This window comes from Elephas maximus, chromosome 6 (assembly GCF_024166365.1).
Source record: "Elephas maximus indicus isolate mEleMax1 chromosome 6, mEleMax1 primary haplotype, whole genome shotgun sequence".
NCBI classification, from domain to species: Eukaryota; Metazoa; Chordata; class Mammalia; order Proboscidea; family Elephantidae; genus Elephas; species Elephas maximus.
In genome coordinates this window covers 41,436,008-41,463,526 of record NC_064824.1, presented here as the reverse complement: position 1 = coordinate 41,463,526, position 27,519 = coordinate 41,436,008, and the positions used below count along the sequence as shown (strand labels likewise).

The 27,519-nt window shown below is 38.2% G+C and overlaps 1 long non-coding RNA gene across 3 annotated transcripts in view; it reads right to left on the bottom strand.

Moving 5' to 3' along the window:
- Positions 1–27,519, bottom strand: part of LOC126077673 (uncharacterized) — a 130,955-nt gene that overhangs the window by 27,883 nt on the left and 75,553 nt on the right. For all 3 annotated transcript variants that reach the window (XR_007517827.1, XR_007517826.1, XR_007517825.1), the window contains exon 2: positions 20,883–21,002. This is a non-coding gene — a long non-coding RNA (uncharacterized LOC126077673). The remainder of the gene's footprint in view (positions 1–20,882; positions 21,003–27,519) is intronic.

Here is a 27,519-nt window from a genome sequence, read left to right as displayed (position 1 = left end):
ACACAGATTTCAGAACTCTGGTTACTCCAATACTGAGGGAACTGTGTTCCTTGCTTAAAGGAAAAAAATAAATTACAGCCTAAAGTAGTTCAACTCTAAAACGTATTTATGAGGTGTGTGTCAGTCAAAGAAGCTCTTATATGTGACAGAGGAAATGCAAACATATACTGCTTAATCTCAGTCATTAGAATAGAAGCAAAAGTAGAATTTCCCTTGTGCATGAGTTTCTCAGTTGGAATCTAGTGGCAGACAAGAACATAGTTCTGGAAGTGCAAAAATCAAGTCAAGTTTTACTCCTTCCAGGGCAGACCATTCAAGAATACCAAAGTAGAGCTACATTTTTATTTTTCCTGTTACAGCACAGATCTGTTGTTTGGCTACCAAATTACTGGTTGTGTCTGGTTCTCACATACTTGTGTTTTCCATGTGCTGAATAGGAGAAGTAATAACAGGCTGCTCCTTTTACTTGTGGAATTTAGGTATTCTTCATTATAGAATGGATCATTTTCCTAAGAAGACCTGGCAGTTTGAAGACTGGAGGTGTATGCTTTCATGTGGGGGTGGAAAACCCATAAAACTGGGAGGTTTTTGGTCAGAAAGAGTGGGCTGTAGTTACTTGTTCCCAGATTTAAATGGCATGTTTGTGAGTCATACCCTCACTATTATCTAATCCTAACAGCATCTCCTAGAGATCACTATCATTTAAATGACTACTTCAGAGAAGGATGCCTGGGAACTTTTACCAAGAAGAAAATTATACACATTCATTTGGTTATGAAGCAGCACTTTGCACATATTTTTTCACTCATTTTTAAAAAATGCACTATAGGCAGTCCCCAGATTACAAACAAGATCCATTCCTAAGTCTGTCTTTAAGTCAAATGTGTAGGTAAGTCAGAACAGATAGATTCGGTTCTTATTTAGCATCAGTAAGAAACCCTGGTGGTGTAGTGGTTAAGTGCTATGGCTGCTAACCAAAAGGTCAGCAATTCAAATCCACCAGGTGCTCCTTGGAAACTCTATGGGACAGCTCTACTCTGTCCTATAGGGTCACTATGAGTCAGAATCAACTTGACAGCAATGGGTTTGGTTTGGTTTTGGTTAGACAAATGTTTGTCTTAGTATGTAGTATGTATTTTACTTTTCTATGCATAATAAACACTTAAGAAACACTTCCAAAGTGCATAATGTTTTCATGAGTGTCACAAAGCAGTGCATGCTTTCATTCTTATGAACTATTGTATTTAACTCAAATTTTTAACAAAATAGGCTTATGGCAGTCCGTTCTTAAGTACAAAAAAAAAAAAAAAGTACAAGTTTTCCATAAGTCAGATGTTTATAACCAGGGACTACCTGTATTGATAATCTATAAAAGATAATTAAACAAATTATAGCAAATATTGTCCAAATGCATAATATCTGATATCCTAGACAGGAGACTAGTTAAGCATAATATAGCATATACTGAAGGAAATCACCACACACGGCTATCACTAGTTAGTATATGAATCAGTCAACATTCATGCAAGTATTGTTCCCTTCATGCTCTGTCAATTTGTGGTTCAGCTCAAGCATCATTGGGAATGAATGACTTGGTTGGATAAGTTTTTGGAGAAACCCTGGATTCAGGGATCCCAACTGACACTTGAGAGAATTGTAGGAATACTTTGGTGAGAGATGCCTTATCAGCTTGGCCTAACCCAAAGCAATATTAGGGATTTACACAAGCCAACATGGGAAAGAACCTTGGACTTTTGACTTATCAGAGAATTTCTAAAGAACTCTTTTGGCAGACAGGATCTCTTTTGAGGACATCTGGATTTCTCCAAATGCAATTAATTCATTCTTTTATTCTTAAAAAATATGAAAGAATAGACACTTCTTTACTGTCAAGCCATTTATCTTGTCCAGAGATTAAAAAAAAAAAAAAAAACAGCAGTATCACGTATATCACACTTCATATCTGTGGAATAAGAAGCTATTACCGTATTCTATTACAAGAGGATATGGAAGAACAGAGTCTAAATGATTTCTGCTGAGAGAAGTAGAGAAATTTTGCAGTACTAAGTATAAAAAAAAAAAATTTTTTTTTTTCTTTCTTAAGTATACTTCTCAGGATTCATAAATACACCACAGGCAGTGGTAGACATCACTGAAGAGAAGTCTAGCTTTCTAGTCCTAAGAGATTGCTTTTCTATATGGATATGTTTCCTCCCCCGGCCTAGAAGACCAAGCTCATTCTTGGACCTATCACTTCCATTGCCAAAATATTCTTGGGCTGTTGATTAAAACAGTGCATTATAAGTTCATCCTGATCAAATGAAAAGCAACCCAATTTGCTTGCCTTAGTAGGTGTATAAATTACTCCATTTTGTACATTGTACGGTTTATAGGAAATTAGAATTTTTTGTGCAGAAGAAGATCCAATGAGGCTGAAAAATGGGTGGTAGGGCAACAAAATCATTGTTACCAAAGTATTATTAAAAATAAAGGAAATAATTTATATTATAATCTGGATGTAATGATTTAGGTAGGCATAACTAAAATCTGACAAAACCAATGCCCGAGATGGCAGAGAATTTGTGCCAATAACAATAATTATCAGAGAATATGACTGAATCTTTAATCCTTAAGAGGAACATTCTAACCATGCATATTTCACCAGTTATAAAGTCAAGTTCCAGTCGGCACTTAAGCAGCAAAAATGAGAAATTAAAAATGCAAAAACAAAAATATTTTGATCTAAGCCACGTTTAGAACTTTCTTTGGGTATGGTTGTAGATTATTCTCATATGTGATTTAAATCCAAAATTTCCATCCTTTTCTTTGACTGTTTCTCGACCGAACAAAGCCATTCTTCTTTATCACTCTTTTAAATGCCTTAAGTCCCTGACCCTACATAAAGTGAAAGCTCACTATTTCTTGGTTTGTTGGGAAAACAAGCGAGGTTACATTTTTACTTACAACATTTCAAATCCTCTCCTACCTATACTTACATTTTCAGAGCCTTTATTTTCACAAATAACTGGAAGTGATTGCTTCAAGCTCACTTTAAAGCAAGCAGATCATGTTAAATACCAGGTGGATTTAGTGACCTCTTATACAAAGATGCCATTCCCTGACACTCCGTGCTTCTCGATGAGGTGATTAAAAGATCTTGTTGACCCAGAGTTCCTCTATTTAATCAACAAGAGAGGATTTGGAAGCTGAGATTTTCCTTAAGCAGCTGACGTCAAAGCTGCAGCAGAAGCAGCAAACAGCAGCAAGAGCTGCAGGTGTGGACTCTAAATCAATGTGTCCTCATTTTCTCGGTACAACCTCCAGAGAGTATTCTGGCTCACCATACATCTGGTTCATATTAATAGGTTGCACAAAAATAACATATGAAGATTCTGCATGTATAATTGCATATTTACCAAAAATATCACAAGGTTGATGGGGAGGATGTCCCCCTGGCCATTTCTGTGATAGAGGAAAATATGAAGAATGGATTCACACATAGTGCTTCTTAGTGGCTTCCTGATGCTTGACCATATTTCCTGTATGAGGGTAGCATAAAGTTCTCAACTATGATAGCTGGAGAACTATTAAGGACAACTAATGGAACTCCCCTGTTGTGCCTGGACTATTGCAGTAGCCTCATCAACGATCCCTCAGCATTCAGCTTTGTCCTCCTCTGTCTAGTCGCTATTCTTAGATTGCTCAGTAAGGTCTTAGCATGCCCCTGCTCAGCACCATCCTTCTTATCTCCTACAGAGTAAAATCCAAAATCTTTATGAGGATCTACAAGACCCTATAAGGTCCACCCCACCTTATTGCTGTAACCTAATTTCCCTGTGTTCTCTCCTTGACTCCCTTGAAGATACCAGGCACACTCCTACACATGGGCTTTTGCATTTCCTATCATCTTTATCTGGAGTGCTTTCCCCCAGATATCCCTATGGCTCACTCCCTCGCTTCCTTCAAATCTACATTCAAGTATCACCGTCTTATAGAGTCTTGCTCTGGCCACTCTATGGAAAACTGAAATTCTCCTTCCCCCACCTCCAGTCTACCCTCCTGTTTCACTTTTCCCTCAATCCTTTACCGTCATTTATTTTCCACTTAATTCACTTTTTCATCTTATTTATAAACTATCTGCTCTTTCTAGAACATAAACCCCCTATGGACAGGGCTAATCAAAAGTTTGGCAGCTTGAGACTACAGAAGAAGCTCCATGGGAGAAAGGCCTAGCTGTCAGCTTCCGTACAGATTCCAGCCAAGAAAACCCTATGTGGTAGTTTTACTCTAACATATGGGGTCACTATGAGTCGAAAATCAACTTGACGGCACACAACATGGACAGGGACTTTTGTCTGTTTTGTTCACGGCTATGAACAGCGCCTGGCACATAGTAGTTGTTCAGAAAATGTGCACCCTGTGAGTAAAATGTGAGAATTTGATTAAGAACATTCTTGATCTGAGAAATTTAATTTAGCTCACTGCTTCCTAGAGTGGTGACAAGTCAAATCACCTATTTAATCTCTGGTAAAACAACTCTACCAAAAAAAATCTCTGTTCCACAGCCCGAAGAAGACACCTTAATGTCATCCCTCCTTCTAAACACTGTATACTATACGTCACAAAGATAAGAGGATATGGACGGCACGGTGTGATTCAAGGCATGAGCTGGAGGCGGAGAAGTCCTCACGGCATGTACACTGCCAATAGGGTATATCACTAAAAACATTTTCACACACGACACATGTATCCAGTTGCTGTAGTGCCTTTGTCCAGCAAGTTAAGACAGCTATAAGAAAAGAGAAATATAAAGTATATTTCAAAGCCAAATAGAGTCAAAAATATTTGTTTGTTTTGTTAAATATGTTAGCAGTGGTACTCTTGCCAAAAACATTTAGTTTTACTAATGTTATTAGTAAATATGTGTTTTCTGGTTTTAAAAATATGTACTGTCTTGTAAAAACAAAAAATACAAAGCAAATATGGTTCTGTACAATAAAATAAGTTTGGGAATTTTCTTTAAAAATAAAAAAAAAAACATAGCACCCTTGTCATTAGCAATCAAGGATTCTTGACTAGAAAAAATAAAGCAAATAACCTTTAAGAAAAGCACAATACTAATTAAAAATGACAATTTAGTCATCTAAGCAAGCACTAGTCCAGAGATCAGTACAGCGGTACTACCTACTGTAAAGTGATAATGCAATAAACTATGGTCTGATACAACCTCTTTTCAAATTACTTCTTTAAAAAAATCTTCACAGCTACAAAGTCCTCATATGCTCTTTCCTGCCATGCTTGGCTGATTTATTCTCTGAAGTTGGCTAAATTTTTATGTATGGAAGGCTACATCCACACGGACCTTTATTTAGAAACTCATTAGTGCATAAGTTAAGGAATCTTCTGTTATCCATGCTTTGAAATCTTAGAGATTCAAAAACCTTGGGTGTAAAAAATAACAACAAAAGCATTTTTAAGGAGAATGTAAGATCAGAGAGTACTATGTCTTCTGAAGCATTAATTTAGCAACTAGGTGAATGTAAAATCTGTAGTGAACTAGCATAATGGAGAGAAAAATAATAATAATAATAACTCAACCCATTAAGAACCCTCATGTAAAATGAAAAAGCGTTGTTAAGTACTCAGGTACGCTTTAGAAGTCAGAAGAAAAAGAGAAGCTTATAACTGAGCATACTTGTTTTCGTCCTAATTCTTTCTATTTCGTCATTCTTAGAAGCTCATATTTTTCCCTTTTCCATCTTTTCTGGTCTGTGTTACTGTGTATTTTGCTACAAACTCTATGTGTTGTCTTTTCCTGCTCTAGTCTTCCTTTCCTTCATTGCTTGCAACCCCCATTTTGCAGAAAAAGAAGCTGCAGATGCAGTTGAAGTAGCAGAGTCAGGGTGCCGTCTTGAACCCTGTTTGGGTTTATTCAGGTAAGGCTGCTCGGAGTTCCCAAAAGACAAATCCAGATTTCTAGGAAAAGAAAACAGAAAGAGGAAGGAAACAGAGATTGTACTGCATTTCTTCTTAGACCCAAAGCCAGTAAGCTCTTGCTCCCTGTCATGTCTGTGTTAAGTGGCAGGACTGGCTACTTGTGAGTTAAGGCCAGAAAAAGAACTACTGATATGTCAGCCAGTTCTGGATGACTGTATTTTGCTGAATGATGAAGTAGCAACTGCTGGAAATAATAATAGGCCTTAAAATAGCAAAAATTCCTGAATGACTATATCAGGGAGTGACCAATTTCTATCATGTGTTGATGTCAATTTAGACCATGGACATTCCCTAGAGAAAAAAGAAATGAGATCCCAGATTTGCGTTTTTTTTTTTTTGGCAAGTGATTTAAACTACATACAAAAACCCATCCAGACTCAGCTATAGAAAAAAGCATACTGGAAATGTCAAGAGGCTAAATGACAGGAAATGCATTCTCTATAATCGTGCTGCTCTCCATGTTTAATGTGGGAATGTGAAAATCCTCAAGAGCATGACATCCCTGGATGGACACAAAACCACAAAATGCCACAACTACAGAGTTTAGAGTTAAGGAACAACTTCTATAGATTAAAGCCCAAGGAGATGTTAAAAAATCTAAAAGTCCGTGCAATATCAGTAACATCTAAGGCACAGTTGAAATGGCATTTTATTAGAAACCCAGGATCTTAAATACCTGAATCTTGTTCTACCACCAGTCACTATCTCTCAGTTAATATCCTCTCTTTATCTGATGCCTCTTGAGGACATGGAGGTGCAGAGGATAGGGCCAAACTAAGATATGTTTTTTATTCTTCAGGTGCAGTCGGTCAACAGCCCTAAAGATCTAGGCTGGACCAGGAGAAGACTCCTTTTCCCTAAGAAATAGACTTAAATAGCCTACAGAATAGGTGGACTGAACAGCCTTAAATTACCCTTTGCCTGCAGACCAGGGATTACAGATTGGTGTCCATTACCTGGAATAGCCTCAAACATGTTTTGGCCCAGTGAATTTCTAAAAATATTAAATGACTTGCAAACATTTCAAAATCAGAAGATTTCATATTTTAAACACCAAATTGCTGTTTTCCTTGAAAAAAAAAGATCTGGTGACACTGGCATCATATCCCTATCTGGGAACATTTTGTCCATAGTCAAAGCTTGGCTGTCCTGTCCGTGGGGCAAACATATCCATTCTCTGTCACTTGTTGTTTTTCTTATACCATGTCTCTTTCACTGACTTTTATCAACTGCCTGGTTTGGATTTCAGACATTTGACCTAAACTCTACAACTGAGTCTTGGCCTTCTGTATCTAAAAACTTCAGTGGCAAAAAATAATGAGAATGGAGAAAAACACTTCAAAGGAGAGAAGAAAAAGTAAGAGTTTCTTACTCAATGAGAACAATGTAATTGTCCCAACCCAGATCATTCCAACCCAAAACACTGGGGAGAAGAAGGGATGGTAAAATTCTCCGAAAACATCAAACACTGAGCCTGAGAGAGAGAACGAGTGAGTGAATGACAGGGAGAGGGAGGGAAAGAGGCAGAAACCAGTACATTAGCATCATAAACGTCTTTAACTACCAACATTAATACATCCCTTTGGTAAAGAAGCCTCAAACAGAGGCCACAATCTATATTCCCATAAAACCAAAAAAACTAAACCCAGTACCGTGAGTCAATTCTGACTCATAGTAACCCTATAGGACAGAGTAGAACTGTCCCATAGAGTTTCCAAGGGGCACCTGGCAGATTTGAACTGCCGACCCTTTAGTTAAAAGCTATAGCACTTAACCACTACACCAGCAGGGTTTCCATAGTCCCATATTCACTGGGATATTTCCAAGAAGCTTATGAAGCTTAAGCTTCAGGATACCTCACCAGCAATAGTCCCTTCCTATGTCCTGTACCTACTTTTATATTTGTAATTTTGTATTATTTTCCTTAAGGAGGGTCCACCAAATTGTATATGCTTCAGGCTTCAAAAACCTGCATTCGCCTCCCTTTGTCCATATCCAGACTTCTGACTGTCTTGGGCAAATTTATTAGTGAAGGGAATAAAATGAAAAAATGCTCACGTGCATTTGATAACATGCCAAGTTTGTGTGTGTGTGTGTGACTAGGCCAAACCATCCCAAACAAAAAGATAATCCAGAGATTACTGAAATTATACCTTGTAATGACACTGGGGTTTTTGGGGGGGGTAATGTTGCTTATCTCTTGGAACACCTTCTGAGCCATTATATGAGAGAGTAAGCTATTTTCAAATATAAACAAATAAACTAGAATTCCATTTTTTTAAATGAATGAGAACTGATCTCTTCTTTCTGTGATTTAATAAAACATATTCTACATCATCTAAGACTTGAGAGTTGTGATCAGACTAAAGTGTTCTCTGATCTCTATATAGAAATATTTTGAGTTTATCATAACCAGGCTTCAGGAGATTGCCCCTAAAAATAATTTTTAAGAAAGAAATCCTGTATCAGCTAGAGTACCAGGTATACCATTAGAACTGTCCTGTAATTACTAGGATAATCACATATTCTTTTCATCTTTATTGTATCTTCTTATAGTATTATCCTGATGGCAGAGTGGTTAAGAGCTTAGCTGCTAACCAAAATGTTGGCAGTTCGAATCCACCAGCCACTCCTTGGACACCCTATGGGATAATTCTACTCTGTCCTACAGGGCCGCTATGAGTCAGAATCCACTCGATGGCAGTGGGTTATAGTATTATCTTATACAAACATACATGTGATGATAAGATATTGAAAGATTTTATTTCTAGACAATAATGTCTAAAAATATAACCTTTCTGTCCATTAAAATAAGAGACTTATATTTGATACAGAAAGCTACTGGTGTTCAAATTATAACCAACAGTTCACAGAAAACTGTGCCCTGAAGAGTTTTGACTATCTTAGCTTTCTCACAGGCTCAATGCTTTTTATTCAGAAACCTATTATTCTCAATTCTGGTGGCGAAATTCACTTTATTTTAATGTAGAAATCTAAAATAGGACATGGAACAACAGACTGGCATGAAGGGGATTCCATCTGTCATTAGGAAATTAAAATATAATTAAATAATAATACACCACAATTTGACAATATGCTTCCGTTACACCCATGTTATACATTTGTCAGATGGCTCACATGCATTGAAGGCAAGGACTTTCTAAAACTATCAATAATGAAGACTCTTAAGCTGGATCCAAAAGAAACTATCCTAAATCAAATAACCCGCCATTACAGGAAGCGGTTTAATGAGATTCCTTTTGTAAAATATATTAGCCTTTATTATTTTTTTTTAAGTCATGTCTGGGCCAGTTTGCCAATAAAGACATTAAGTCCACAGCATAACATGGTGGGCGAAATAAATATGAAACTAGAAATGTGTTTTATAAAGATGATTTCAACATTTCTTGCCAGATAAATCAGACAATATTTTTTCAACAGTAGAATTAGACCTACCTAGATGCTCAGCAAGGAGCCCTGGTGGCATAGGGGTTAAGCACTTGGCTGCTAACGGAAAGGCCCATGGTTCAAACCCAGTAGCCACTGTGTAGGAGAAAGCTATGGCAGTCAGCTTCCATAAAAGATTACATCCTCGGAAACCCTATGGGGGCAGTTCTACTCTGTCCTATGGTGTCTTTAGGAGTCGGAATCAGCTCCAAGGCAACAGGTTTTTTTGTTTTTTTTTTTTTGGTTTAGACCTGTTTAGATTTCTCCCAAATTGGAAGGCCAAAATCTTCAGCCTTATAGCTCTTCACTAAAAATGATTTTGTATTTTGTAGCAATTAAACAAACAAAATTAGCACATGCAAAATAGTTAATTACTACATAGAACAGCTGGTTTTGTTCATAGTCTTTGCTTACACACAGGTACATACATACATGCCGGCACACACGCGTACAAACACCAAACTGTTCTAAGGACAACTCTCCCCTCAATACTTTTAACCAGAAATGTATGCACAATGAAGATCAATGAAAATCTTTGTGTCCATGTGTGTGAATGTGTATTTGTATTTTCTTTCTCCTAATAGTATACTTAGTTTGCTACTTTATTACTGTATTTCTTGGTTGCTGTTGTTATTCTGTTTTGTTTTTGCTTTTGTGTGGAAAAGTCATTTTTTCAATATCAAAATTTTCCTACTTAGAAAATTATGGCTTTAATTGTCAACATTTGAACTCATTTAACAATAGTATGAATATCTTCAGAACTGTTACAAAAAGGATTCTTTAAACATTCTAGTCTTGTTCTAAAGAAAGGGCAGAAATTCAGCCTTTGCAGAGATCTAGAATTTTATCTTTGTCCAATTGTCTTAGCTAAACTAGGCTTTTTGGTTTTTTTCCCTTTTTATTTTGTGAGGTAATGAAATATTTAAATAACTGATACTTGGCAGAAACACTTATTCCCACAGTATTTCTTGCCAAAATGAAAGAAGAAAAATCCAAATATCAAACAAGGGATGCTGTATTTGTAAGATTCTAAGCCTGATTTTCTACATGACCTCTGCCTTAAAATAAAACAAAGTGAAATAAAATAGAATAAAACAAAATAATTGGAGGCGTGGAAATCCGGAAGGCTCTTTGTGAAGTGACACAACAATCGTTGCTCGATGACAAAAATTGAAATCAGAAAAGATACCATAAGAAACAGCCTCACTCTGACAGTGAACGGATCAGGTAATCAAATCATTTTTCTAGTTTTAATATTTGTTCAATTTTTAAAAGGAACAAAAATGTTAGGACAACATGACCCATCACTTGTTACTACCTAAATAAAGTTAAATGCCTTTAAAAAGTTTTCCACTAAGTGGGGCAGAATAAATCAGAAATAACGTATGATCACCAGGCCTTGTTTTATACAAGAAAATTCTCTACTCAGAAGAAATGTCAGTAATTACATTCTCTGCAGGTTTTGTTTTTGTAAACATGAAATTGGCAAATATGCTTCTACTTTCTTCCCCAAGATTTGCCTTACAAAATTTAAGGAAGAACTCACTTCACTGAGGCCCCTCCATTTAATTATTGCATCCAAATTTTATTAAAGTAAGAAAACAAAAACATTTGTGAGCCATGGGGACTGGTGGTAATTCAGGTACAATGAAACCAGGAGGGTCTGCTGATTCCAGATGGAATGGATATAGCCCCATGGCACCTATTACTTGCCAAATGTTTCGTAAAGCAAACACATGACCTAAAAGATTTTGCAAGTGTGGGGTCTTCATTAAAAAAAAGGAAAAGAAATAAGTGCACACTTGCAAAAAAAAAAAAAAAAAGTTCTTATTTAAAGTCATTTCTTAATTCCTAACCGTAAGTTGTTTTTAAAAACACACACACTTTTAATATTTTTCAGCTGTCATGCCCACTTTAGCGAGTCTACATGTGTGGGTACTCCATAAAGTCTCAGTGGTGGTGGCAGATGTCCCCTTTGAAATATTTCATCGGCTGCTTGGGGAGGGGAGGAGTGTCACTTTGGTGCCATGAACACCATTTCTTCTGAAGGCTCCGACTTGGGGCAGCCTCTCTAGAGAAAACCAAGCGTTTCTTGATGTCACTCAAACTGGTGGTACGAAGAGCAAAGAAATACATGACTATGGCAAGATGAAAAAAGGAATTTTAAATAATAACATATTTATGAGGGCCTTCCCAACAGCAAAAGAAGTGCTGTAAAAAGAATCAATAACTGTTATAATTAATGTTTAGGCTATGGAAGAGTAACAATTTATATCTGCTGTTTGAAGTGAGCAAACCCTATGTACACATGCAAACCCCCTCTGTGGGGACTTGTCCAGTTGTTGGAACCCCCGTTTCTCTCTCTGTTCCTTGCATTCCTCTAGCAGTTTCAATCCGTACTGCACATTTTATCACTTAATTGCATACTGTCTTGCTTTAGCCTCTAAGTATTTGAGTTTTGGGAATTTTTACATACTTTGAATTAATTTGTATTCTTCCTCTTTCAAGATGATTACTGTGCTGAACAGAAGATAATCATTTTTAACTGACTCATTTATTAAGTTTTATTAAGCACATACTATGAGAGTCAGAACCAATTCAATGGCAATGTGTTTGGTTTTTATTTTTTGGCATGGGAGTCCCTGGGTGAGGCAAACAATTCAATGTTTGACTACCAGCTGGAAGGTTGGCAGTTCAAACCCACTCAGAGGCACCTCAAAGACAGGTCTGGTGATCTGCTCCCAAAAGGTCACAGCTTTGAGAACCTTAGGGAGCACAGTTCTACTCTGCAACACGCAGGGTCGGTATGACTTGGAATTGACTGGATGGCAACTAACAACATGGGCCAGGTTAAAAAAAAGTCATGGTCTCTTGTCTTCACACATATGCATATTTCTAGTAGAAAAAGATACATTAAGCCAATAATCACAGAAATGCGAGTATAATTACAACCAGGGATGAGTGATGTGAAGGAGGAGCACAGGATGCCATGAAAATGTCTATCAACGGACCTGATGTAGATGAGGAATTTTTCTGAGGAACGTGCACTTCATTTTAGGCCAAAAAGATAAGTTGGAATTATCAAGGGCTGCTGTTGTTGTTAGGTGCCGTCAAGTCAGTTCTGACTCATAGCAACCCTATGTACAACAGAATGAAACACTGCCTGGTCCTGCACCTTCCTCACAATCATTGCTATGATTGAGCCCAAGCAAGGGAAGGGGAAAGTGCAGGCTAATTTGAAGATTTAAAATAAGACCAGTGTGATAGAAGAGTAATAAATATGGAGTTGGGGAGGGCAGTTACCAGAAAGTTAGCAGGGGCCTAATCAAGTAGATCCTTCTGGTCTGATGTGAATTTTGAACTTGTATGTTGTGAACTGTGGGGTCATTCACAGGGTTTTGAACTAGGGTGTGGCATGATCAGAATTCTCTTTTAAGAAGAGCATTCTGGCTGGAGAATGAAGAATAAATATAGAAATAGGGATAGCAGAGGGGAAAATACTGCATTATTCTGAGAAACAGTGCTGTCTTCAACTTGGGCAAAGACAGCAGTGGACATGGAAAGATGTGGACACATTTGAGGCATACTTGGGAATCCAAACATTTAGGACTTGGGGATGGATTTGACACGGAGTTTGAGAGAGAAAGGAATCAAAATAATACGCAGGTCATAGAAACTAATGGCCATTAGTGGTTACCAGGGATTAGGGGAGGAGAGAGGGGCTCATTCTGTAGACAGTAGACACTTCCTATTTTTGGTGATGGGAAAGGTAGCATTGAATGAGGGTGAAGCATACACAGCCAGACAAAGGTAAACAATGTCACTAAAAAGTACACACAAGAAAAGGAGCTGTTGGTAATTGCTATGGCATATATAGTTTTGAAATAACCACAGAAACAACAAAAAAATATGTGTGGGTATACATGTATGTATGTAGACATGTATGTATATAAAGACAGCTGTATGCATGTGTTTATGTATATGCATGTACGTGACGATATTCACATATATTCATATACATAATAAAGCACATAGAAAGCACAGTGACAGATGCTTCTCAGATATAACCAAACACCTCACAGGATTGGACTTCTGGGTTTGAAATATTAGGACCATAGTCTCGTGGAACATTTTGGTCAATTGGCATAATATACTTTATAAAGTTCCACATCGTAATTTGGTAAGTGCTGTCTGGAGTCTTAAAAGCTCGCAAATGGCCATCGAAGATACAACTACTGGTCTCTACTTGTCTGGAGCAAAACAGAAGGAAGGAAACTGAAGACTCAAAGAAGAAACCAATCTACAGGACAAATAATGTGCATAAACCATGGCCACATCTACCCTGAGACCAGAAGAATTAGATGGTGCCCAGCTACCGCTACTGACCATTCTGATCAGGGCTACAATAATATAGACCTTGACAGAGTAGGAAAAAGTGCAGAACAAAACCTCAAATTCCTTAAAAAAAAAAAATCAAACTCACTGGACTGGTTGAGACTGGAAGACTCCCTGAGATTACTGCCCTCTTTAAACCTTGAACTGAAACTAGCCCCTGAGGTCAGCTTGTAGCTAAATAATAGATCAGCTCACAAAATAAAGAATATCAACCATGAGTACTGTGCTCCTTTAAAATCATCTATATAAGACCAAACGGCCAACAATTACTTTAAAACAAAACTAAGAGTATAAGAGGACAGAGAAACTAGATTAATGCAAACAGAACAGCCAGAATGGAAATATTAAGAATGTTCATGCATTGTGAAGAATGTAACAAATGTCACTGAACAATTTGTGTGGAAATTGTTGACTGGGAATCGAAGGTTTTGTGTTACCCTTCACCAAAAACACAATAAAATATTATTTAAATAATAATAATGATATGAGAACTTCCTGCTTGAACAACCAGGTAGGTCATGGTATCATTTACCAAGATGGGAAAACAAAAGGGAGAGTGGGACCAGCTTGGAGATGGGAGAGAATCAACAGTTAGCTTCAGGTATTACCCCTGAGGTATCAAAGTAGAAGTAACCAAGAAGCATCTGGATAGACGGTCAGGAGGCCAAAAGAGAGATTTGTTGGAGAAAGCAGCTTGGAAGTCACCAATCTACAGAGAGCATTTGGAAAATGAAACTGGAAGAAATAACTAGGGAAAGTATGCAGGGGGGAAAGAGGACTCAGGACAGAGCCTGGAAGAATTTCAAACAGGATAAGAAGGAGACACAGAAGAACAACCCTAGAAAGAGGGACCAGAGAAGTAGAAGGAAATCAGGGGAGTGAAGTGTTAAGAAACTCAAGAACAGAGAGTCAAAAAAGAAAGCCTTAACTGTTGACCGCTCTTATAGTAAACTGCTTGGTCACCAATCAATGTCAATCCAAAGTGTCTGCCTTTGGCCATCCATTTGTAGTTGTTGCTTAAAACACAGTTGGGTGTCTTGTTGTTGTTGTTGTTTCCCACTAATTTCTGAATTTATATGTTATTTTTCTCCCAATTGGTATCACATGAGCTGCTCTGGAAAACAATTACATATCTCTTTGAGAATCTACATGACTTACAGAAGGAATTATTTGTATGCTCGATGTTTTAGCCTAGGTTTTCTAGAGAAGAAAACCAGTAAAGAGTAAAGTATATATGGCATCGTGGTTAAGTATACATATACATTTTTTTTTATGGCATAGTGGTTAAGCGCTCTGGCTGCTAACCAAAAGGTCAGCGGTTTGAATCCACCATGAGCTTCTTGGAAACTCTATGGGACAGTTCTACTCTGTTCTATGGGGTTGGTAAGAGTCAGAATTGACTCAACAGCAATGAGGTTTTTTTTTTTTTTTTAAATTCATATATATGTATGTATATAAAGAGAGGGGGTTTATACCAAGGAAATGGTTCACACAGTTGTAGAGGCTGGAAAGTCCCAAGTCTGTGGTTCAGGCTAGAGGCTTCTCCTGACTCACGTAGCTACAGGGACTGACAAACCGAAGAATGGCAGGTCAGACAGCAGGCCTCTGGCTCACAGGCTGTGGAGGCTGACAAACTCCAAGATTGACAGGTAAGCTGCTAGCTCAACTCCTAAAAACCAGAGGTCAGATAAACAGGAGCCAGACACAGGATCCAGAGTGAGGAAAAGCCAGTAAGCTTTGCCAGAAAGTCCACATATACTAGATGCAGGCCACCCCCACAAGTAAACTCCCTTTCAACTGATTAGCTGCTCATAGCAGATCTCATCATAGAGTGATTACATTATATCAAATCTCATTACAGAGGTAATTACATCATTGCATAGCTGCCAAACTACATCATAACTATCAAACTCCTGAGAATCATGGCCCAGCCATGTTGACACACAGCCTTAACCATCACACCTGGTAAACTGTGTTTGCAGTCAGGCCATCTTAAATATAGTCTCCATATTTGGTGAAACTTTATCCAGCCATTTTCATGTGATGTAGTTAATAAGTAGTCAGAAGTGTAATTTATAATTATTATTCCATTAACAAATACTCTTTGCAGAAAAGTGGTAAATGAGATGCAATTTCACCTAAATAGCCTTCATGCCACTTTATCTCCAAAATGATATTTTTAATTGGCAAAAATTTTAAGAAATACATGAAAATAAAAAATAATTGTGTTTTGTTGATAAAATTATGTTTAAGTTTATATTCTCTTCTAAAATTTCCTTTAAAAGTCTATGTTACATACATTGCTGGTGAGTATGTAAATTGGTACAACCACTTTGGAAAATGATTTGACATTACTTTTTTAACTTTGTATTGAATAATAATACCAAACTTGCAATAAGGGTACAGCCCTTTGAATTTTCATAAACTTAACATGCATCCTGTAATCAAGCCTCCAGATCAAGAAACAGAACAATAACAGTGCCCTTGAAGCTCCTCTGATACTATATTTTTTAAGTTGAACATTCACCTACTCTATAGGAATTCCACATACATATACATATACACACATACACACACATATCTCCAACAGAAATTCTTGCATGCAGTTTACAGAATTGTACCAGAACGTTCAGAACAGCACTGGTTGTAAGTGCTTGAAATAGCAAGCAATTCATATAACAATCACCTGGAAAAAATAAATTGTGGTGTATTTCCACAATGGAATATAATATGGGAGAGAAAAACGAAAATGAATGAACTACCCCTAGTCACAAAAACCAGGATAAATCTAGAAATATAATGTTACCTGGGACAAACCACCCTTCTTATGAAATTTTAAAGTAAACAATATACTGTTTAGTCATATAAATGTGTGACAAGCAAATAAATACAAAGCAATGATAATCACAAAATTAAAAATAGTGTTTTCCTCTGAGGTGAAGCAAAGGAATTGGACAGGAATAAACAAAAAAGTGAGGTTTTTGGTAATATATCATTCAAACCACGACAATTTTGAGAGTGAGAGGGCAGTATTAATAACTAAATCAGGGCAATAGTAGTAAACAGAGGATATCCAGGGACATGGGTCACCCTGGTTATTGGTAAGACTCTAGCTCTTAGGCTGAGCAGTGGGTTCATAGGTTATCCTTATATTTTAATTAATTAATATTAAAAAAGATAATGAGCAAATGTGGTGTGATGGATCACTTTTATATGGCCTTTCTCATCATGGTCTTGTAACTGCCACCAAATGACTGGCTGAGACTATGCAAATGAGGTTGATTGTGGCCCACTAAGGGGAATGGATAGCTTGCTAATAAAACAAGTAAGGTTCATGGCAACATTGTAGGGGTGGGAACATGCCAATAAGCTCTAACAAGAGGATTGGTCACTTTTGCCATCCCACTAGGCTTCCCACAGGTGGGAAGGTGGAACCTACTACTACCAAGAAAGAAGAGCCAGAATTGTGTCCTTTAGATCCAAAGTCCCTGCACTGAGAACCTCCTAAGACCCAGGAGACAGAGAGCTGTAACACTAGAGACAGCGAGAGACAGCAAGAAGCAGCGGGAGAGAAATACTGGCAGCAGAAGTAGCAGAACCAGGAGATCTGTGAGACAGCACAGTAAGACAGCTGAGCACCTTTGGGCCGAGGCTTATTGGTGGAGTGGGGTGCTTTGGGTACTTACCAGCAGAGCTAAAAGAGCTTTGTAACACTTGCCCAAGCCAGGCAGAGGCCAGGCAAGACCAAGAGGCCTAAGAGGACAAGGGGCCAAGAGGCCAAGAGAGGTGTGCCTATGGACGTGGCTGAGAAGATGTCCTGACCAAAGAACTGTATCCTGAGTCTATTTTGAATTGCAACCTGCTAAACCTTGGTGGCATAGTTGTTAAGAGCTATGGTTGCTAACCAAACGGTTGGCAGTTCAAATCTGCCAGGAGCTCCTTGGAAGCCCCATGGGGCAGTTCTACCCATCTGATAGGGTCACTATGAGTCAAAATCGACTCGTCATGAATGGATTTTTGGGGGGTTTTACTTCCCTAATAAACCCCATAACCATGAATATTTACCTGTGAATTATGTGTGGCCATTGCAAGCAATTATGGAACCCAGAAGAGAAGTAAAGAGTGCCATGGAAGGGACAGCTGGTATCAGAATTGGTAAAAACTTTTGGAGAGAGGAAGTATGTCTGATCTTCGACTCATAAGAATTAGCCTTGGGCTGCTGGTCTTGATTCTCCTCTCCCCTTGTGAAGTTAGGAGAGGTCAGACACCTCTGCCATGCCATTTTTACAGCAAATATTTTATTACTTTATGGACCAATGATTTGTGATTGATCCAATTCAGGCTCCATTTGAGGTCCAAATATAATTAATGCTTTGCTAAATTAAAAATATTAACTATTAGTGTTATAGGCCTTAAAATTAGTCCTTGGGGCCATGATTAAGAAGGATGGAAGAGAACAACTATTTCACAAAATATGCTGTAATTCAGGAAAGGAAATTAAAGGGCGATTTAGCCATTATCCAGTCCTCCTACTCCTCTCTCTTCCTCAATATTCTCAAAGTTAAGTATCACAATGTAACAAATGTAATGAATTAAATAAGTATTTGATTCCATACAGACTAAGGCTGATCGAATTCCTTTAGAAACTCTAGGCAATTAGATGGGTTCAAGTCCTACTCATTTACTAAGCCAAGGTAACAGGAACCTGAGAAAATAGTTGGAATTGCTTTGAGATTGTCCTTCGACAGCTATGGGAATTTTGAAATTTGGTTGGATCTTCAGGTTTACAGAGAGTGATATTCAAAATATTCAACCACCAATATAGCACAGGAAACAACTAGTCCAAGCAGGTCCTGGCCATGGCTCTGGAGGAAGTTCCTGTAGTCTGCTTACTGCACTGGTGAAATTTTTCAGTTGCTGGACTATAAAGAGGTCCAGGTCCCCAAGAATAAGCCACAGAAGTTAGAATGGTAGGAACTACCCCTGCAGACTTGGGATGCGACTAGTAACTAACCAGTTATGTGAACAGGTTAATATTTAACAACTGGTACAATCAGAAGCAGATACAGAATTTGTATGGTCCAAAGTTTACACAAAGCCCTTGTGGCACAGTGGTTAATGTGCTCAGGTGCTAACCAAAAGGTCAGAGGTTTGAACCCACCAGCTGTTCTCTGGGGGAAAGATGTTGCAGACTGCTGCTGTAAAGGTTCACAGCCTTGGAAACCCTATAGAACAGTTTTACTTTGTCCCACAGCGTCGCTATGAGTCGGAATTGACTTGACGGCAGTAGATTTGTTTTTAGTTTTTTTTAAGTTTATACAGGATCCCTGGTGACCTGGTGTTTAATCACTCATCTTCTTTATGCAGGAGCTGGTGGCACAATGGTTATTCACTTGTCTGCTAATTGAAAGACTGATGTTCTGAACCTATCAGCCTCTCTAAGGGAGAAAGATGTGGCAGTCTGCTTCTCTAAAGATTACAGCCTTGGAAACCCTATGCAGCAGTTCTCTACTGTCCTATACAGTTGCTAGGAGCCAGAATCAGCTCTGTGGCAATGATGAAGTTTATATATGAAAATAAATCCAACAGTGCCTTGCTTTTGCAAATAAATAGAAAAAAAAATTAAGAAAGATCATGGGTAAGGCCTTTCCCAGGACCTTGGAAGCTTAAACTTTATTAGTTTCCTGAAAAATCTGCCTCTGGCTATGACCGTGCTAGAGATTATCAGCTTTGAGTCCATACTGAATCTTCCAGACCCTACAGAATCTCAGACTGAACTAGACCTGCGTCAGAACCTTGTCTCTGGGGATGACAATGCCAAAGTAGACACAGTCAGTGTATTCTCTGCTGCCCTTGCGTCTGTACATGATTCAACTGTAAATTAAATTTGACTTAGTATGTTAGGATTCTAGTCTGTTGGGAAATCCCAAGGAAGCACCTAAAATATGTTCAGCAATGCTGTAGTAGAACATGAAGTGGTGTCGTAATCACCAGAATACAACATCATGCCTAACACACGGAAGCACATCATACATGTTTGCTGTTTGAATAAATGAAAGCAAACCTGGATTTAAATCCCCACCTTACCATGTAGATGCCTTTTTGACTCATCTGTAAAATGGAGAAAGTAATAATACAGAGGGTTGCTGTAAGGATTATTGAGAAAATGGGAAAGCTACCACATGGTAAAAAAAAAAAAAACCCACAGCCATCAAGTCAATTTCGACTCATAGAGACCCTATAGGACAGAGTAGAACTGCCCCATAGAGTTTACAAGTAGCGCCTGGCGGATTTGAACTGCCGACCTTTTGGTTAGCAGCTGTGGCATGTAACCGTTACACCACCAGGGTTTCCTTCCACATGGTAGATGCTCTAAAAGTGTCACTGCCTTCTCTTTCCTCTAGAATACAGTTAAAGAACATGATATCTTCCCAAAACAAAAGCACAGGATTGTTCTGCTCAGAAGTCAGAACATAACTGGCCAGGTTTCCCTACCATGCAAGAGGTTCTAATTAAGCCAGAATCAACATGATGACTAAGTCTTTGTCACTGTAACTAAAGCCCAAACCAAATGTTATCAAAGGTGTGAACTCCCTAGAGATACTGAATTGAGCAGCGGACAAGGCAGTGTGTTCTATATATGCCAACTCTGAAAAAAGGAATAAAAGAAATCAGCAATATTTCCCAATTAATGGAGGGAAAAATGGAAGACACTACTTCCAAAATAATACGCAACCTATTGACATATAATAGATAACAAAATAGAAACATGTTTTTCATGAGTACTTTTTGAAACAAGATATATTTAAATAAGTGAATAAAAGTTAATGAATACTAAAACCTTTCCTTTCTAGCACACAAAACAAAGATTGAATTTTTCAGAAATTAAGGGAAGCCAAGAGAACTGGAAGAGAATAAACAAGCAAACCAACAACAAAAATATCTGCTTTGTGGTTATTAACTAATAACACTGCTAGAAAAAGAACTCATTGCCTTCGAGTCAATTTCAACTCATAATGACGTTTATGACAGAGTATACTAACCCCCTAGGGTTTCCAAGGAGCAGCTGGTGGATTTGAATTGCTGATCTTTTGGTTAGCAGTTGTAGATGGTGGATTTGAATTGCTGATCTTTTGGTTAGCAGTTGTAGCTCTTAACCATTACTATAAAAAAAAAAATAGTTAATTATTATTAACTATTATTATCATTTTTTATTATTATTATCATTACTGAATGATGCGTAAGTTCTCATGCCCTATACGTAATGAACACACTAATATTTGTTAAATGTATGAATATAATAACAGCATATGAGAGCTTTATTTCTAGGAACTAATTTATAGGTGTAGGAAGTTTTGTGTTTCATCATTTCATCATTGCTATTAAATTTTAAGTACTGTCTTATATTACCACAGATGACCCATTTGATAAAGTAATTTTAAATGTAACATTAAGGCTTTTCTTTTCCGTTGTATTTCATTGTGTTTCTGAACTCCATTATTTATATCCCTAATTATCAACAAAGGAATCCGGAGAAGTAACTGCATTTCCACTTCTAAGTACATTTCAAAATGTGGAATATTGAGTCTACGTGGAATACCTGACCCCTAAACAATTTTCTCCTGGGTCTCTCAGGATATATTTTATAACAGTTTAGAAGAGAAACTAGTAATTTTTTTTATGGTCATTAGGAGCTTTGAATGGGTAGAAGACCACCAAGGAAAGGGATACGTTTTCAGTTCTGTGGGTGTTCTAGAAGGGATTTGTTAAACCTACAAATTTCCTTTTCAGGTCATTGGAAGTCAAGGTAAGATATGCGTAATATCTACGTGTGCCGGTGATGCAATTGATTCGGGTTACATATGTCAAGGTGAACTTAGAATATATTTTTGTCTTAATTATTTCTAAGAATATCAGTGAAAACAATAACTCTCAATTTATGAGAGATCACTTTATTACTTTCTATAGAGATTTTAAGGGTCTGGCAGTTGAAGAAAAATGTCTGTTTTTACATCATTGTTGTTTCACCTTAACAATACCGTTTTGGATTTGTGTCTCAGTATTCTCAGAGGTAAAATGTACACATTATGAATATCAGGAGTCCTTGAAAAACAACACAGAAATGACATAATTAACAATGAAAGTTGACTATCAGTAGTGAGAAGGGTGAAAAAAACAGACTAATAATAGCTATAGCTAATCTCTAAAAATGTTTTAGTTCATGCAAGGCATTGTGGTAAGCAGCAATTTTATGCATTATATAATTTAATCCTCATAACAACCTTATAAATGAAAGATGAGTAAGAATTGGGATTTTAATCTGGCGAAACCCTATGGAATGACAGACTTGGGATGAGAGAATAAAGAATATTAACCTATTCTATTTCCCATAAAAAATTGTCTCTCAAAAATAACTTAAGATAACTGTCAGAATTGCACTATCCATCAGAAGACTTAAAAATCACCGTATCTTTTGAAACAGCAATTCTACCTTTATGAATTTTGTTCTAAAGATATACTCTGAAATATGTATAAGATCCAAATGCAAGGATACTCTTTAAAGCCTTTTGTACGATAATACAAATTTAGACATGACAAAAAAATACAGAATTTGTTAAAGAAATTATGGTAGACCTATGTGGTAGTTGATTATACACCACTAAAAATTACAGAAAAATATTTCTGGGCCTGAGAAGAAAGTGTTGTTTATACATTGCTAACTTTTAAAAAAATAGATCTCATTTTGGATAGAAACAAAAAATGTATGCGTGTGTACATTTTGAAAAGGTCCTGAAAGAAAACACCACAAAATGTTCATGTGCTGCACTTTGCTGCAGTGTCCAGCACACGTCGCCTAAAGCATGAGTGGTGACGAGAGGTGGAAGCAAAAGGATGACTTCATGGACAGTGCTCTGTTATTTTAAGTCATGTAGCCCCCAAGTCCGGTTCTTTGACCCTCAGTGATCTCTCCAGCATCTTTAATGATTGCATTGTGTGCTTGAAGTAGCAGGAGGTTGTTTCTGTGACTGGTACTAAGGCCCCAGATAGATACAGGTACTTCTTAAAAACTTTAGTAAAGTCCTATATGAAACACAAAAGCTTTGCTCCAAGCCAGCTTTCTGGGATCAAAGAGGGAAGAAGAGACTCCGGCCTTGCTGGAGGATACTATTTTTTGCCTCAGGTCATCAGTTTAAAATGACCAGAAACAGTGATTCTCATGGTTTACGGACTTATAAAATACAAATTCTCTGCCCCAAGATAACTTTTCGGGCAAGAGCAGAGATGCTGGGAATTTACTGAGATAAAATTGGTCCTAAGGGAGAAACAAGGGAACTGCTGGGAGCTGGATTCCCCAGATCCCACTCAAAAACCCCTGGCTGTGTACAATTTGACTAGTAAAGATAACAATTATCCCACTGAACAGAGCTCTTCAGAAGAATTCAATTTCAAGGCCAGGGTACAGATTCAACGGATAGGACTCCACAAGTCTATGCAGTCAACAGAATGCAGACCGACTGAAGGGTCAGAGAGAATATTTTACTAAGGCAATTCCCAGGCTCCCAAACCAGCATCAGTGTGAAGTGCTTTCTCCAACTGAGGAATGTCCTAACATCACCCTAAGATTTGATGACTTAAGAGAGTAGATGAATAGATAATTTCAGAGAGCAGAGCTCTAAGTAGCAGCCATTTGAAAGAGTCAAATAAAACTGATTTCCTGGTCAAATCAGGTAGCCTGTGCTGTCCCTGACTCTCTCAACCCATACCTTTGACCTACTGGGAGTTCCTATGACCAGCTGACTGAGGAAGAAAAGCTCAGACCTGGCTATACATGCGTCATATGACATGCTGGTACCAGGCAGATGGGTACTGTTGCTGCTCTGCTGCAGCACTCAGGGGTGTCTCTAAAAGAATGTGATGAATGGATACCCTCATTCATGGGCAAAACGTGGGGCAGTAAATCTGCTTATCTAATTTTCCTGGAAAGAGAAATTGCCTGAGGTACAGACTTGTCTATAGGCAGTCCCGTGTTGTTTGTCTAGTTGGCCAGGAAGTGGAAGAAAATTATTAGAAGACTGGTGAACACTATTTGGAGAAATGTTATGTGACTGTATCTAGAATGGATACAAAACGTGATGACATTTCTTTCCCATGTGAAATGCTCATTGAAAGACACTGACTGTTGAGGAGACTCTCAACAATCAGGCTGACAAAATTATTCATACAGTGGATATCAGACAGCATCTTTCTCCAGACATTCTGACGCTTATTCAACAGGCCCATGTACAAAGGTGCCATAGTGACAGAAACAGAGGTCAGCAAGGGCTCAAAAGCATAAACTTTGGCTCTACTCTACCAATGCAACATAGTTTCCAACATATAACCTCAGTGGCCAATACTTAACACTTGACACAGCACCATTCCCAAAGAGATTGGCAATTTCCTTAACAGGTTTGTTACAGTAGATCTCTACTATTTTAAAAGAGACATCAATTTGTCTTCATGGAACATATGCGTAATCTGAAAAGTGACTTGCTAAGCTTTTGCTAGCAATATCATCCATGAACTTATGGAGATATTTTGTTAACCACCACAGAGTTCCACAACACACTGGACTTGGTTTCACAGCAAAAAGTGCAAGAACGGGTTCACAACAATACGTTTGCTTATCTTGCCATCTACTCCATTGCCTAAAGGCAACTGGCCTAATGCAACAATGAAATGACTTACTAAAGAAATGACTCACTGAACATTTACTTACGGAGTCAACTGAGAGGTTGTATCCTGGGAATGTTGGGTGCTTTAAACAAAGGACCAATATAAAATGCTGTTTCTACCATGGCCAGCATGTAAGGGTTTGGGAACAAAGATATGGAAGAGAAAGTTACTATTTTCACTATTACGTTAAATAATTGTATTTGCAGCACTTTTGTTTATCCTTATAATTTCAGGCTGCATGTTTAAGAAATCTTATTTCCTAAAAGAGGGATAACTTCATCAATGACACAATTGTTCCAGTAAATTACAAATTGAGACTACCTCCTGGGTGGTTTGGACTTACCCAGCCATAGAACCGCACACAGAGAAAGAGGATGGGAGGATTGATCTTAATTACCAGCAGAAAATTAGTTTCCTGAAACACGATGAAATTTGCTAGGACCCCCCCTTAATACTTGTCTAGTAGTGAAAGTCAAAACAGCTATCCAATAAAGTTGGAACAGCTAAGGGTTCAGATCTTTCCGGAAAGAAGCCTAGGGTCACAAATCAGATAAAGAATCCTGACCAAATGAGGTTCTGGTTGAAGGCAAAAGGAACATGAAAGGGTTGATAAAAGAAACACCCTCATGATCAGAGACAGAAATATGAGTTATGCCAGCTCTGCTTATTTTTGTTAAGCACATATTAACAAGCTATATATATTTTACACTTTATTCCTTAGACATACCTTGCATGAAGAGTGTTTGTGGTAGTTAAATTTACATTTTAACTCACAGGCCAACAGACTCTGAGGAACCACATTTAGATCTGATGAAAACCATCAACTTTGAGAGTGAATAAATGATAAGGCACTGTCTGCCCATTTTGGAGGGAGGCATAAGAGCACCTTCATTTGTGTTTTGGGTGGTATTTTGTTAGGTGGAGACATGTTATTCTGTGGTAATAAATTATACATGGTTGGCAAGAATGCATGCTCGTTAGCAAAAGGGGTGGACTGTGTTAGTCATTTCTACTTTTGCACACAGATTCATACTCAGCCTTTACTCTGCTCTCTAGGAATTGGTTTTTGCCAAGAACATTTCCAGACTACTTTTGTCAACTTCCTTTTGGCAAAATCCAGTAAATGGGAAGCTCTGATGTGAATTTAGAGCCAAAAAGAAGGGGAAAAGAAGGTCCTTCTACTTCCCCCACTGCTTGGTAATATCTCTGGTAGTGGCCTCATATCTCCATAGTTCTAATTCTAATCAGGGTTCTTAATAGCCCCTTTCGCTGTGGTTTTACATTCTGCTGAGTATCCCTAGCTCCTTTAGGTCCTTAATATCACTTTCTCTCTTTGCCTAACAGGACTAGGAACGGTAATACTTTGCTGATATAGCTAGTGTCTGGGGTGGCACATGATCCTTATTCAGCTCTTTCGTTCTTAAATATCTTTCTGAAGAAGACATTTAGGTAGCTAACAGATTCATGAGGAAATCTTCACGATCATTAGCCATTGGAGAAATGCAGATCAAAACTACAATGAGATTTCATCTCACTCCAACAAGGCTGGCATTAATCCAAAAAACACAAAATAATAAATATTGGAGAGACTGTGGAGAGATTGGAACACTTATACACTGCTGGAGGGAATGTCAAATGGTACAACCACTTTGGAAATAGATTTGGCACTTCCTTAAAAAGCTAGAAATAGAACTACCATATGACCCAGCAATCCCACTCCTCAGAATATATCCTAGAGAAATAAGAGCCTTTACAAGAACAGAGATATACACACCCATGTTTATTGCAGCACTGTTTACAATAGCAAAAACATGGAAGCAACCAGGGTGCCCATCAATGGATGAATGGATAAATAAATTATGGTATATTCACACAATGGAATACTACGCATTGATAAAGAACAGTGAGGAATCTGTGAAACATTTCATAACATGGAGGAACCTGGAAGGCATTATGCTGAGTGAAATTAGTCAGTTGCAAAAGGACAAATATTGTATAAGACCACTATTATAAGAACTTGAGAAATAGTTTAAACTGAGAAGAAAACATTCTTTTGTGGTTACGAGAGGAGGGAGGGTGGGAGGGTGGGAGAGGGGTATTCACTAAATAGTTGGTAGACAAGAACTGTTTTAGGTGAAGGGAAAGACAACACACAATACAGGGGAGGTCAGCACAACTGGACTAAACTGAAAGCAAAGAAGTTTCCTGAACAAACTGAATGCTTCGAAGGCCAGTGTAGCAGGGGCAGGAGTCTGGGTACCATGGTTCCAGGGGACATCTAAGTCAATTGGCATAATAAATCTATTAAGAAAACATTCTGTACCCCACTTTGAAGAGTGGTGTCTGGGGTCTTAAACGCTAGCAAGCAGCCATCTAAGATGCATTAATTGGTCTCAACCTACCTGGATCAAAGGAAAATGAAGAACACCAAGGACACAAGGTAATTACGAGCCCAAGAGACAGAAAGGGTCACATGAACCAGAGGCTACATCATCCTGAGACCAGACCAACTAGATGGTGCCCAGCTACAACAGATGACTGCCCTGACAGGGAACACAACAGAGAACCCCTGAGGGACCAGGAGAGCAGTGGGATGCAGACCCCAAATTCTCATAAAAAGACCAGACTTAATGGTCTGACTGACACTGGAAGGACCCCGGTGGTCATGGCTCCCAGACCTTCTGTTGGATCAGGACAGGAACCATTCCCAAAGCCAACTCTTCAGACATGGATTGGAATGGACAATGGGTTGGAGAGGGATGCTGGTGAGGAGTGAGCTTCTTGGATCAGGTGGATACTTGAGACTATGTTGGCATCTCCTGCTTGGAGGGGAGAAGAGAGGGTGGAGGGGGTTAGAAGCTGGCAAAATGGACACAAAGAGAGAGAGTGGAGGGAGAGAGTGGGCTGTCTCATTAGGGGGAGTGTAACTGGGAGCATGCAGCAAGGTGTATATAAGTTTTTATG